The sequence below is a fragment of the Coenobita brevimanus genome, chromosome 111, assembly GCF_032717465.1.
Source record: "Coenobita brevimanus isolate Jiangsu-jjx chromosome 111, ASM3271746v2, whole genome shotgun sequence".
In the NCBI taxonomy this organism is placed as follows: domain Eukaryota; kingdom Metazoa; phylum Arthropoda; class Malacostraca; order Decapoda; family Coenobitidae; genus Coenobita; species Coenobita brevimanus.
The window spans coordinates 11,878,690-11,885,274 of record NC_137064.1 but is presented as its reverse complement, the minus strand read 5'-3'; the positions used below and the strand labels follow the sequence as shown (position 1 = coordinate 11,885,274).

Sequence of the window (6,585 nt, the reverse complement as noted above, 5' to 3'; positions counted from 1 at the left end):
GTTACAGAACTGTGGCAATTGTAACATAATTGCAGTAATGCCAGTGTTTATGGTCATATAATTGTAGCAATTGTAACATAATTGTAGGAATCACAAGTGTAGTCTCTGTAACTATATATATATATATATATATATATATATATATATATATATATATATATATATATATATATATATATATATATACATATATATATATATATATATATATATATACAGTATATATATATATATATATATATATATATATATATATATATATATATATATATATATATATATATATATATATATATATATATATATATATATATATATATATATATATATATATATATATATATATATATATATATATATATATATATATATATATATATATACTGTATAGTCATCTCGCCTAAAGCGCGCCTTTGCAAAGTGCGTCTCGCCTAATGTGCGACGGGGGTTTGACAGTCTAGATAGTGCGTTTGCTACTTGCAATGTGCAACAGGCATGAAAAATTGAGGCAAATACGGTATTCTCTCGCAACTCGTGAGCATAATTTGTGGCGTGCGATGGGTAAGGGTGGGGCTGGTGAGTACTGTATGTGTGGTGGGGTGCGGCTGGTGTGTGGGTGAGTGGTGGCCGCAGCAGCAGGATGATGATTTGAAGTTTTCTTGGAGCAGCAACAGGCAGCACCTAACCTAGCGCAAACTAAGATGTGGATTCCATAAAACTGGCCGCACAATTCTGTGCTTTAAGAGGATTCGTTAATTTCTGGCGCAATCGTCACCAGGGTTGCCATTTGTTATTTTTCATAACCAAATGTGGTGCAATATGGTAATGAAAAATTCGATCCGTAATGATTCATTACCAAAAGGATTTTTCACATGTATGAGTGTACCAAGGATGGAGATGGTGGATTATTATTATTTTTTTTTAATGCAAGAAAGAAGGAACCAAAGGCTATGAGCCCACAAACCAATCTTTCCAAGAAATAAACAAACAAAACAATACAAAAGAGCCAAAATCCCTCCAGTAGTGATGAGAGTGATACTGAGGCACGGGATGAGGCCCATGCAGAACAGCCGTGAGCGTTTTGATTCAGCTTCCGTGGTACGGCCTCGAGTATCACAACAACAACTTGCATTATCTACTCTCTGTACAATGCTGGTAAGGACTTGAATTTTCATAATAAATATACAGTATTACACTTGCATGTTTCTATTGTAGGTTTTCCTTTTGCATTTTAGTTAGGGATAGGTATTAGTGAATCATTACATGAAAATTCAGGATGTCGCCCATAATGCCATTTCAACACGGGATCCTATGCTTCGCAAAGTGCGAATTTATAAAGTGCGAAGGGTTGTGTCACCCATACTCACGCACTTTAGGCGAGATGACTGTATATATATATATATATATATATATATATATATATATATATATATATATATCATCATCAGCCGTTTGAGTATCCACTGCAGGACCGACCTATCTCGACCGAAGTCGGGACAATACAGCCAATGTATTTCTACCAAGTGGTTTAGGCTGTCTAGTAGAGATTGGATGTAGGGTGACAAGTGCTTGTTAGTGTAATTGTAGTGTTGGAGTGGCTTTGGATGTGTGTGTAGTCTGTGCACCAAATGTAATCGGCCCGCGAAAGCCGACTGGGTGCAAGCATACTTTATAGTAACCGACACTGGTTCAACCAAAGCACCCTTGGTGTCCGCCAATGCAGTATGTGGCCGGGTGAACACTCCCAAAGTTTATTACCCTGGCGGGGCACGAACCCTGGCTCACCCGTGTACGAAACGCACACTCTACCACTGTACCACAGAGGCTCCAACATATATATATATATATATATATATATATATATATATATATATATATATTTTATATACATATATATATTATATATATGTATTATATGTTTTTTTATGCGAGGAAGAAGGAACCAAAGGCCATGAGCCCGCAATAACAGTTCCCTCCAAGAGAAAAACAAAATACAAGAGAGAGCCAAATTCAAGATCCGTTAATTTTCAGATGCCTGGACACACTGCATTTGAAAGAATGGAGATCATAGGCAGCAAGAAATACAGACAGAGGGAGACAGTTCCAGAGTTGACCTGTTGCATAAATGAAAGACTGGGAGTAACGGTTAACTCTTGCATTAGAGAGTTGGACAGAAAAGGGATGAGAGTTTGCTGCCAGACGGGTGCTACGCGCCTGTCGTAGAGGTGGAGGAATGCATGCAGACAGTTCAGAGGAGCAGTGACCAGTAAAGTAGCGATAGAAAAGAGATAAAGATGCAACAGTGCGGCGAAAAGACAGAGGTTGAAGGGAGTCAGTAAGAGGAGGAGAGTTAATGAGACAAAAAGCCTTTGACTCCACCCTATTGAGAAGAGCTGTATGTGGGGAGCCTCCCCACACATGAGAGTTGTACTCTACACAGGGGCGGATAAAAACCCCTGTATAGAGTCAACAATTGTGCAGGGGTAAAGAAAGAACGGAGTTGGCTTAGCATACCCAATCTCTTGGAAGCAGATTTTACAAAAGATGTAATATGATCTTTCCAAGATAAGTCCCGAGTAAATGAAACCCCAAGCATGTTCAAGGATGATACAGGATTAAGCTGAATAATATTAAAAAATATTGGATATACCTGTGGAAGATTTTGACGGGTTGATAGGTGTAAGAACTGAGTCTTAGATGCATTGAAAACAACAAGATTATTTTTACCCCAGTCAGAGATACGAGCCAAGTAAGACATTAGGTGTGCCATAGCCTCATCCCTTGTTTATTGAAGTAACTGCTCAGATGGGCGTTGCGGGAACCGAATGGAAAGATGAAGGGTGGAGTCAACAGCGTATGAGTGGATAGGGTTAGAGGTACAGGTTAGATCATTGATGAATAAAAGGAAGAGAGTTGATGATAGAACAGAGCCCTGAGGTACACCACTGTTGATAGATCTAGGAGAAGAACGATGGCTGTCTACAACAGCGGCTATAGAATGACCAGAAAGGAAGCTAGCGATGAAGGCACAGATAGAAGGATAGAAACCGTAAGAGGGCAGTTTGGAAATTAAAGATTTATACCAGACTCGATCGAAAGCCTTTGAGATGTCAAGTGCAATGGCAAAGCTTTCGACAAAGTCCCGAAAGGAGGATGACCAGGAGTCTGAAAGGTAGGTGAGAAGATCGCCAGTGGAGCGTCCCTGACGGAACCCGTACTGACGATCAGAAAGAAAGTTGTGATAGGAAAGATGCCTTAAAAGTTTTCTATTGAGAATTGACTCGAAAACTTTTGAAATACAGGATGTTAAAGCAATTGGACGATACTTGGAGGGTTGGGAGTGGTCACCCTTCTTTGGGACTGGCTGAATGAGAGCAAACTTCCAGCAAGAAGGAAATGTACAAGTTGACAAAGGCAAAAGAGTTTGCCTAGGCAGGGTGTAAGCACAGAAGCACAGTTCTTGAGAACAACAGGAGGGACTCCATCAGGCCCATATGCCTTGTTAGTATTGAGGCCAGTGATGGCAGAAAATACATCAGCTGAAGAAATTTTAATGTCAGCTATGAGGAAGTGAGAGGCAGGAAGTGATGGAGGAACAGCACCGGAATCGTGTAAGGTGGAATTGGAGGAGAAAGTCTGTGCAAAGAGATCTGCTTTATCAGTAGAAGAAATAGCTACAGAACCATCAGAATACCAAAAAGGAGGGAAGGATGATGAGGTAAAGTTGTTAGAAAGGTTTTTGGCAAGGTGCCAGAAGGAGCGGGAAGAATTCGAGTTGGAGAGTTGAGAGCATTTAGTATGGATGAAATTGTTTTTAGCAGAGCGAAGAACAGACTTAGCACGATTTCGGCCAGAAACTTAAAGATGATGTGATTCAGGGGTGGGTTGGCTCCGGTACCTTTTGTAGGCCCTCTCCTTGTTGTGGACAGCATGAGAACAAGCGTGATTAAACCAAGGCTTTCTTGCGTTAGTCAAAGGATATGAGAAGGGAATGTATGCTTCCATGCCTTAGAGAATAACCTCCGTAATGTGCAAGGCACACTCAGATGGCTCCCGGACATGGAAGCAATAATCATTCCAGGGAAAACCAAAGAAGTACTGCCTGAGGGCCTCCCAATCCGCGGCTCCAGAATGCCACAGACGACGTTTCCCTGGAGGGTCCACAGGCCATACCAGATTGATAGGACAGGTTAAGGTGATTAGGTTGTGATCGGAGGAGCAAAACAGAGAGAAAAGATTAACAGTGTAAGCAGAAGGATTAGTTGTAAAGAAGAGGTCAAGTATGTTGGAGCTCTCTCCATATATATATATATATATATATATATATATATATATATATATATATATATATATATATACATATATGAATTGTCTGTCAACTTGTACCTTTCTTTCTTGCTGGAAGTTTGCTCTCATTCAGCCAGTCCCAAAGAAGGGTGACCACTCCCAACCCGCCAACTATCGTCCAATTGCTTTAACGTCCTGTATTTCAAAAGTTTTCGAGTCAATTTTCAATAGAAAAATTTTAAGGCATCTTTCCTATCACAACCTTCTTTCCGATTGTCAGTACGGGTTCCGTCGGGGACGCTCCACTGGCGATCTTCTCACCTACCTTTCAGACTCCTGGTCATCCTCCTTTCGGGACTTTGTCGAAAGCTTTGCCATTGCACTTGACATCTCAAAGCCTTTCGATCGAGTCTGGCATAAATCTTTAATTTCCAAACTGCCCTCCTACGGTTTCTATCCTTCTATCTGTGCCTTCATCGCTAGCTTCCTTTCTGGTCATTCTATAGCCGCTGTTGTAGATGGCCATCGTTCTTCTCCTAGATCTATCAACAGTGGTGTTCCTCAGGGCTCTGTCCTAACACCAATTCTCTTCCTTTTATTCATCAGTGATCCTCTAAGCTGTACATCTAACCCTATCCACTCATACGCTGATGACTCCACCCTTCACCTTTCCATTCGGTTCCTGCAAAGCCCATCTCAACAGTTACTTCAACAAACAAGGGATGAGGCTATGGCACACCTAATGTCTGACTTGGCTCGTATCTCTGACGTGGGTAAAAATAATATGGCTGTTTTTAATGTATCTAAGACTCAATTCTTACACCTATCAACCCGACAAAATCTTCCACAGGTATACCCACTAATGTTTAATAATATTCAGCTTAATCCTGTATTATCCTTGAACATGCTTGGGGTTTCATTTACTCGGGACTTATCTTGGAAAGATCATATTACATCTCTTGTAAAATCTGCTTCCAAGAGATTGGGTGTGCTAAGCCGACTCTGCTCTTTCTTTACCCCTGCACAATTGTTGACTCTATACAGGGGTTTTATCCGCCCCTGTGTGGAGTACAACTGTCATGTGTGGGGAGGCTCCCCACATACAGCTCTTCTCAATAGGGTGGAGTCAAAGGCTTTTTGTCTCATTAACTCTTCTCCTCTTATTGACTCCCTTCAACCTCTGTCTCTTCGCCACACTGTTGCATCTTCATCTCTTTTCTATCGCTACTTTAATGGTCACTGCTCCTCTGAACTGTCTGCTTGCATTCTTCCACCTCTACGACGGGCGCGTAGCACCCGTCTGGCAGCAAACTCTCATCCCTTTTCTGTCCAACTCTCTAATGCAAGAGTTAACTGTTACTCCCAGTCTTTCATTTATGCAACAGGTCAACTCTGGAACTGTCTCCCTCAGTCTGTATTTCCTGCTGCCTATGATCTCCAGTCTTTCAAGCGCAGTGTGTCCAGGCATCTCAAAATGATCGGATCTTGAATTTGGCTCTCTATTGTATTTTGTTTTTCTCTTGGAGGGAACTGTTACTGCAGGCTCATGGCATTTGGTTCCTTCTTCCTCGCATAAAAAAAATATATATATATATATATATATATATATTGGTGGACATCAGGGGTGCTGTGGTTGAACCAGTGTCGCATACTATAAAGTATGCTTGTACCCAGTCGGCTTGCGCGGGCCGATTACACTTGGTTCACAGACTACACACACATCCAAAGCCACTCCAACACTACAATACACTTACAAGCACTTCTCACTCTACATACAATCTCTATCAGACAGCCTAAGCCACTTGGTAGAGATACATTGGCTGTATCGTCTTAGGGGGCACGGTGGCTCAGTGGTAGAGCATTGGAGTCGTGATCGAGGGATAGCGAGTTCGAGCCTTGCCTGGGACTGCTGTGCCGGGAGTGGTAGCGTGCTCCTGTAACCTAGCGGTGCTATATGGCCATAGTTGCCTAGATTTAACCAAAGGCCATACCACGTTGAGTACACCGCTTCCCGTCCGATCAGCGAAGTTAAGCAACGTTGGGTCTGGTTAGTACTTGGATGGGTGACCACCTGGGAACACCAGATGCTGTTGGCATCCCTACACGTCAAGTGGGGTTGGTGAAGGATTAGTGCCCCTCCCTGAAAAAACAATTAACTCTAAGCTCTTGGCCACCCCATCTGGGATTTTTTTTTTTTTTTTTTTTTTTTATGCAAGGAAGAAGGAACCAAAGCCCATGAGCCCGCAGTAACAGTTCCCTCCAAGAGAAAAACAAAACACAACAGAGAGCCAAATTCAA

General features: G+C 41.6%; 1 non-coding gene across 1 annotated transcript; it reads left to right on the top strand.

The window, feature by feature from the left end:
* Positions 1 to 6,264: 6,264 nt before the first annotated feature.
* Positions 6,265 to 6,383, top strand: LOC145417933 (5S ribosomal RNA). The gene has a single exon (XR_013900595.1). It is a non-coding gene; the product is annotated as a 5S ribosomal RNA (ribosomal RNA).
* The last annotated feature ends 202 nt before the right edge of the window (positions 6,384 to 6,585 follow it).